Source organism: Canis aureus, chromosome 17 (assembly GCF_053574225.1).
Source record: "Canis aureus isolate CA01 chromosome 17, VMU_Caureus_v.1.0, whole genome shotgun sequence".
NCBI classification, from domain to species: domain Eukaryota; kingdom Metazoa; phylum Chordata; class Mammalia; order Carnivora; family Canidae; genus Canis; species Canis aureus.
Window position 1 is genome coordinate 7,749,553 of NC_135627.1, and position 7,260 is coordinate 7,756,812.

At 35.5% G+C, this 7,260-nt stretch overlaps 1 pseudogene; it reads right to left on the bottom strand.

The window, feature by feature from the left end:
* Nucleotides 1-332: 332 nt before the first annotated feature.
* Nucleotides 333-5,453, bottom strand: LOC144287614 (nuclear receptor coactivator 7 pseudogene; annotated as a pseudogene).
* Between the last annotated feature and the right edge of the window lie 1,807 nt (nt 5,454-7,260).

Here is a 7,260-nt window from a genome sequence, read left to right on the forward strand (position 1 = left end):
GAGTTCCAGTCTTATTTATATAGAACTAGCCCAGTACATGCCAGGATATATGCATTCATTAAGTGTTTGTTCATGCATAATACAGTCACTTAACACTCACACTGACCCATTTTTCAAGTTAAGAAATTATGTTTCAAATGGATAAAGAATCTCAGTCCAGGGCACACTATGTTTAGGAATTCTCATTCATCACTGCTTGATTCTGTGGCTCGTTATGCCACTGACAAAAGCAGGACAGCCCAAGACTACGCACCTTTTCCAGGGGTATGGCACAGGATATCTTCTTATATATCAGATAGCTGCTGACATGAGATCTCCAGAGGAACAGCCAACTAGTACTCTGGCTGCTTTCTTCATTGGCCATACTGCTGGACTATGGCTGCAGTGTGAGTGGCAAAGAATTTTCTCCTTGGTATTCTTGCTGTACTGCACAGGGACATGGGTGGAATCTTGCTTTTTTTCTCCTTTTGAAGAAAGATATTTTCGATGGATACTTGAATTCTCTTTAGTAGACGTCATTGAATTTCAGACTTACTATCCATTTGTGCGCCTTTGTATTTTTGTCCAGAGAAGATTCTGAAGAGCTGTCTTGAAAAGCTTTATTCCTATTTGCTTCTGTAGAAAAGGCCTGTTGCAGTGGGAGGGCACTCTCTCACTCAGGTTTATCTGGCTCTTTACTGCCTTCAGTGGAGGGATTGTCTACCTGAGGAAGAGAATAACTAAGGATGACATGTATTCCCACTGCTCAATATTTTTGCCAGCATTTAACTTTTAAGATAACTGTGACCCTTCTTTGTTCTTATTAAGGTAATACTCAATGAGTTTAACCTTATCTAGATCTTCACATACCTTCCATATGTTTTCTATGTGGCTTCCTGGGGAACTAGACTGCTTGCCCCTGTCTTGCTTCTCACAAGTTTCTAAGGCTCCGTTCAGTTCAGCACTATCTCTGAAAATTTCAGGGATGATTGCACATGTGTTTCTTTAGCATAACTATTGTCCATGACTTAGCTTTCCTTAACTCTTCTGGGTTGAGAGAAAAGCACTCTTCTGAGGTGTCTCTTTTGTCCATTCCACATTGGTTTGAGAAAAAAGATTTTCCAAGTCAAGGAAGTCAACATCTTCCCCTGAAAGGAAATTTTCTTTGGCTTTAGATTCAAATGGAGCATGAGTTTCAGAAGGTTTCTTGCTAAGGTCAGAAGGACTATAGTCACTGTGATAGTTCCATTGGTTGCCTCTGGAGAGGACTCCAGTGTCTTTCACTTTCCTGACAGAGCTGAGGGTTTCGTATGTGTGTATTTTGTTGACTTTTCCAAAGGTCTTGTTGTTTTGGGATCTGAAGTAATGTTTCTCTCTCCATTCTGCTGCTGTTTTTCCCTGTGAAGCGATTTGAACTCACTGAACCATGGAAGAGATTATTTCCATTGCCCTCTGCAATGATCTAAAATGCCTTGCCATCACCTGGAGAATGGGAAGAGATGGCTTCAGAAAATGATATTAACCCATTCAGTACGATTTTGAGCTATTTTTGATATCAACATAATCATAATCTCATTTTTAAAAACTGAAACCCCAGGCAGCCTGGGTGGCTTAGCGGTTTATTGCCACCTTCAGCCCACGGTGTGATCCTAGAGACCAAGGATCGAGTCCCATGTCGGGCTCTCTGCATGGAACTTGCTTCTTCTTCCTCTGCCTGTGTCTTTTCCTCTCTCTTTCTCTCTGTGTCTCTTATGAATAAGTAAATAAAATCTTAATTAATTAATTAATTAATTAATAATAAATAATAAAAACTGAAATCTCTTTTTTAAAATTTTCTCTCTGTTCTCATGCTCCCTGACAGGAAAAGTATATTTTAAAGTTTCTTTATGTAAATATTGCACATGTCATGTTATGTTTATTCCTAGATTTTCATTTGCTATAGTAAGTGAATTCTATTTTACTGTATTTCTTAAATAATTGATAGAACATGCTGTGAAATTATTTAGGCCTGATACTTATCTGTGTATAGTTCTTGACCATTTTCTCTATTTCTCCCAGGGGACAGTCTTGTTAATTTATCTTTCCCTACACTATGACCTTTTCAAGGTGGCTTGAGCCAGGCTAACTTCCACATTTCAGTCAGAAGGAACTCAGACATCTTTGTTGTCTTAAAAACAACAACAACAACAAAAACAACTGTAGACTAATCCTGCTGCTACTGTTTTTTTTATTATTTTTATTATTATTCTAATTCTGTCGCTCCTATTAACTCCAGACTCTGATATACAGAGAATGAAGATGCCCTGGGAACCATTCTAGCAGGACTCCATCTTTGGAAAGTTCTTTGGGTACTCTTTTCCAAAATATATAAATATATAAATATATAAATATATATATAGATAGATAAAAGCTCTGGGCATGTGAATATATAAAATGTAAATATATACAAATTAGATATATTCACATGTACTTAGTATATATAAATATAGTAAATTTATTACTTATATTTATCTTATTTATTTATATATCTAGCATATACAAATATATAAACATATATATTTATATATAATATATACTAATTATATATCTATATATAATTTATATATATCTAATATTTATACAAATATATAGGCACTATATATATTTACATATACAAATAAATAATATTTATATAAATTAATATTTATAAAATATATAAATTTATATATGTGAATACATGTATATATCAATAATTCTATGTATAAATTTCCTAACTATCTCATTGTGTCATAGACTTTTGACACTAAAAGCACTGTACACTTGTTCTACTGCCTACTTCCCATCAATTTGTTGAAGTCACTCTACAGTTGCTAGCACCTTTTTGGTGGAAATGCGTACTTAAACTATGTTCCTTTAATTTTAAACACAATGGGTCAATTTTCACAAATACTTGTACAATGCTCAAGTCATATATTTTTTGTTTCCTTAAATAAATATAGGTGTAAGAAAGGAAATGATGAAAGAGATTCAGAAACTTTAGAAAGAAAACAGCAGAAAGCCAGAAGGACACTGACTGGCTATAGACGATTAGGAAAAAAAAAAAATGAGTTCAAGTGACACTGAAATTTTGCAAATGCAGAAGGTAGGCAGAGGAAGCACTCTGGACAAACTCTGAGCCATGCTGGTATAGTTAGGAGGAAAGGCAACAGCCAGCCCTGGCTCAGTGGCTCACAGGCATCTCATAAATGCTTTCTGAGTGACTGCTAGTTGGAATTCCATACCAGACACGCTGAATTTGATGTTTTCAGTGGTCCTGTAGCCTTAAACCTGCAGGGCACTTGGAGTTTACAAAGCACTTTCACATACTGGCCCATTAATCCCCACAATAAACCATGGAGTAAAATATCATTAAAGCCCTCTTACAGCTGAGGAAATAAGGCTTAGAAAGATTAAGTTCTTTACTTAAGTTCTATGTTTAGTAGGAGCCAGAGATGAAGTTTAAGCCCAAGTGTTTTTGAAACCAGAACCTGGCTTCTTTCTCTTTGTGCAAAATGTCCCAAGTAGAAGTATCTTTGGCTGCCAGTAGCTGGCTATCTCAGACACATCAGAGGAAATCATAATGTCTGGAAAGACACAAATAATTGTAGAGTGAGTTAAAAATAAGAGCATGTCAACCATAGTCAAGAGACTCGCAAGGGTTGGGACACTGTTTCTTCCCTGCAGTATGACCAGTATAGAGGGAAATTCAGTGCTACACTTAGTGAGTGAATGGTTCCCCAGAGGCTGGAGTGTGCTGGGAGGAGTCAGGTTTGTTTTGGAAAAAAAAAAATCTAAAACTAAACATGCCAGAATTATGGAAAACGAAGGGCCAGTATTTGGCAACAAATTTCATGGAAGAGTTAAAGATATTGGAAAGCAAAAAAGAAGGATTCCACAGGATTCCTCTTGAGGAAAAGTTCCTACATGTCAACTACAACAAACTAAAATATCTGAAAAAACCAAAATAATTAAACAATGAATATTCTTTTTTTTAAAAAATTTTATGGTACATCTTTTATAATAATGTCTTAGATGTGGGTAGAATGTTGGTGAGGTACAGTCCTTATAATTGAGTGGGGTTTTGCTGACAGTATATACTGCTTTTAAGAAATTTTAATTATTTCTCAACTTTTGTTTCATTACTTTGGTTTTTGAAGTCATTTGTTATAGATCAATTGGACAGTCTTTACACATATTCTATACCAGTCACTTTTTCTTGGTTCTCTTTTAGCTCTTTATTTCTTCTTTATTTTAAAAGCTTTTCTCGGGATCTCTGGGTGGCGCAGCGGTTTGGCGCCTGCCTTTGGCCCAGGGCACGATCCTGGAGACCCGGGATCGAATCCCACGTCGGGCTCCCGGTGCATGGAGCCTGCTTCTCCCTCTGCCTATGTCTCTGCCTCTCTCTCTCTGTGTGACTATCATAAATAAATAAAAATTAAAAAAAAATAAAAAATAAAAGCTTTTCTCCCTTTGATTGTTCTGTCTAAAGAAATACTTTGTATGCCTAGGTGAACATTGTTATTCATTTATTTCACATATTTTTCTACGTACTATCACCTCATTTTGGATGGAGTTTTTCTATTTTAGATGTATGCTATTGTTTTAAACCTTTTATCATTTTTTAATTTATTTTTGCATGTTTGGAAACACGTGGCTTGTTTCCATCTATTCTTTGCCATCTCATTTTTGGAGTGCTTCCATTTTTCCACAGGGTCAATATTCTATTTCAATGTATCCTTAAAAAAATAATAATAAGAGAATGGGATTCAGCTGTGATAATTTGTGTTGTGCTATTTTTTGTTTCTCTACATTTAATTTTGTGGCATTTGAGGAAGGAGGAGTGGGGTTCCAAGAATTTTCCTAGACTCACAGCTCTAATGCACTCCCTGTAATTTCCATCAATCCTTTAAATTATGGTCCCTTTCCATCTGAAATCTCCTAGCAGTTTTCTTTGTTCATTTTAAACATGCCTAACTCTTGTTTTTGCCCCAGTCATTCCTCTTCTGATAAATTTAGGTTCTCTTTTCAAATAGTCTCCCCTCATTATGGGGCAGTGCTGTAGAAGGATATTGCAGATTTCATAGACATCAGATTTCTCCAGCCATATTGTCTGAAATCATGGACTCATGCTAATTATCTACAATTTACCATATGAAAAAAATACTTAGAGTTTCAGTAGATTTTTCTCAAGTTGTCCTGCCCATGTTCCAGGGAATGCCTGATGGCAATTCTGAGGTTCTCTAATTCTCATGTCCACAATGTAACACCTTGCCCCCTCTCTTTCCTTCTGAAGGGATGCTCATACCATCCAAGTCTTGAGATGCCAGGGGTTTGTGCATCTTGCTCTTGCTTCTTGACTTCTTGCAGTGGGTGTCATCATGGGTGTGTGGTTTTGCTATTTTAGTTTTTGAGGAACAATTTTAACGATTCCAGCGTTACTCTGCCACAGCCGCCATTTTCATATCCCTGTCCTCAAGGTAGAAGCATAAAGCTCAGTCTTCAGCTTCAATTGGCATAATTGCTTCTCCTTGGATTGTGGAGTCCAATGCCTCAGAAATACATATTTCTTAATGTAACAGAATAAAATAACATTTGTATTTGTGGATGCCTTATTTTCCAAAACTTAAAATCTTCATATCCTTCTGTAAAGCTGTGTACACATCCTCAAACACCCACAGTAACTTTCATAATTCAAAACTAGTTTTGATTTTTACAAAATGTTCTAAATGATACAGAATGTTATTTATAGCCAAATTATCTCAAATATTCTCTTTTCCACTTTATTATTTTTATCAGGTTGACTTGTCCTTCCTCATTACTGAAGTGAATCACAAATCTGTCCCATTGGTTTGATCATACATACTGTAGAATGGTGCCCATTGTCTTAGCTCCAAATCGCCCCTCCTATCCCAGCCACAAAGAGAAAAAAGAAAATGTCTTAGCAAACTGAAAACAAACATTTGTAATGATTTGATAGGGATATTTTTGCAATTTCAAAGAACTAATTTTTTTTTCCCCTTGAACATTCAAGTTTATGTATTGATTTCATTTAGAAAGTTAGTAGATGTCAAATATTTGGAAACCATTTTTTACTTCACTCAGCTTAATACCCTCCAGTGAAGTAAGTCAATCGGAGAAGGACAAACATTATATGTTCTCATTCATTTGGGGAATATAAATAATAGTGAAGGGGAATATAAGGGAAGGGAGAAGAAGTGTGTGGGAAATATCAGAAAGGGAGACAGAACATGAAGACTCCTAACTGGGAAACGAACTAGGGGTGGTGGAAGGGGAGGAGGGTGGGGGGTGGGGGTGAATGGGTGACAGGCACTGAGGGGGGCACTTGACGGGATGAGCACTGGGTGTTATTCTGTATGTTGGCAATATGAACACCAATAAAAAATAAATTTATTATTAAAAAAAAGAAAGGCAAGGCCTAGAGATAGAATATCTGAGAGGGTAAAAAAAAAAAACAGCCAAACTGCTGAGAGGCTGTCCTCATTAAAGGTACCAAAGGAAAAAAAAAAAAAAAAAAAAAAGAAAAGGAAACCATTTCTATGTTTCTTTACTGGTGAAGAACTGAGAAATAAACAGTTAATTGTCTTTGAGTGGCAGTAAATACTAACCTAAGTACTCTGTCAGGGAAATCTTTATATGTTGGAAGCACTTTTTAAAATATCAACATAAATATAATGTCGTGGTTTCTATGTAGTTATACTAGGCATCTATTGAAGCCAAACCATTAGTGAGATTCATTATCCTGCTAGGGTCTTCATCTGAGTCTTTCAAAGGTACCCCATAGCACACAACCATATAGCTCATACTATTGTAAACAAATTATCAAGAGATTTCAGCATTTCCATAGAATTCCTAACTACCCATTTTTAACTTAATTTGATAGCTAATTTAGTCAAATAGAATATATGATTAAAATTTGAAAAACAGCTCCATGTATCTAGCTAATTGTTTGTATGGTTTAACTAATTAATAGAATCTATTTAAAAATATTTATAATTTGATGAAAAGTAATTTTGGTTCTACTACAGCAATTTTTACACTCCATAATTTCTGGCAGAGTATGGGAAGTTTCCAACTCATTTATGGTTTCTCTTTGCTCATATCTTCCTACCAAGATATATTCTAAGTCATTCATGTAGCATTCAATATAAGTTCTAGCAATAAATGTAACATGCTTTTGGGCTATTTTCCTAGAGTTGTTTAAAACATTTTTCCTGAATAAAATTCCATTATACACAGATGCAC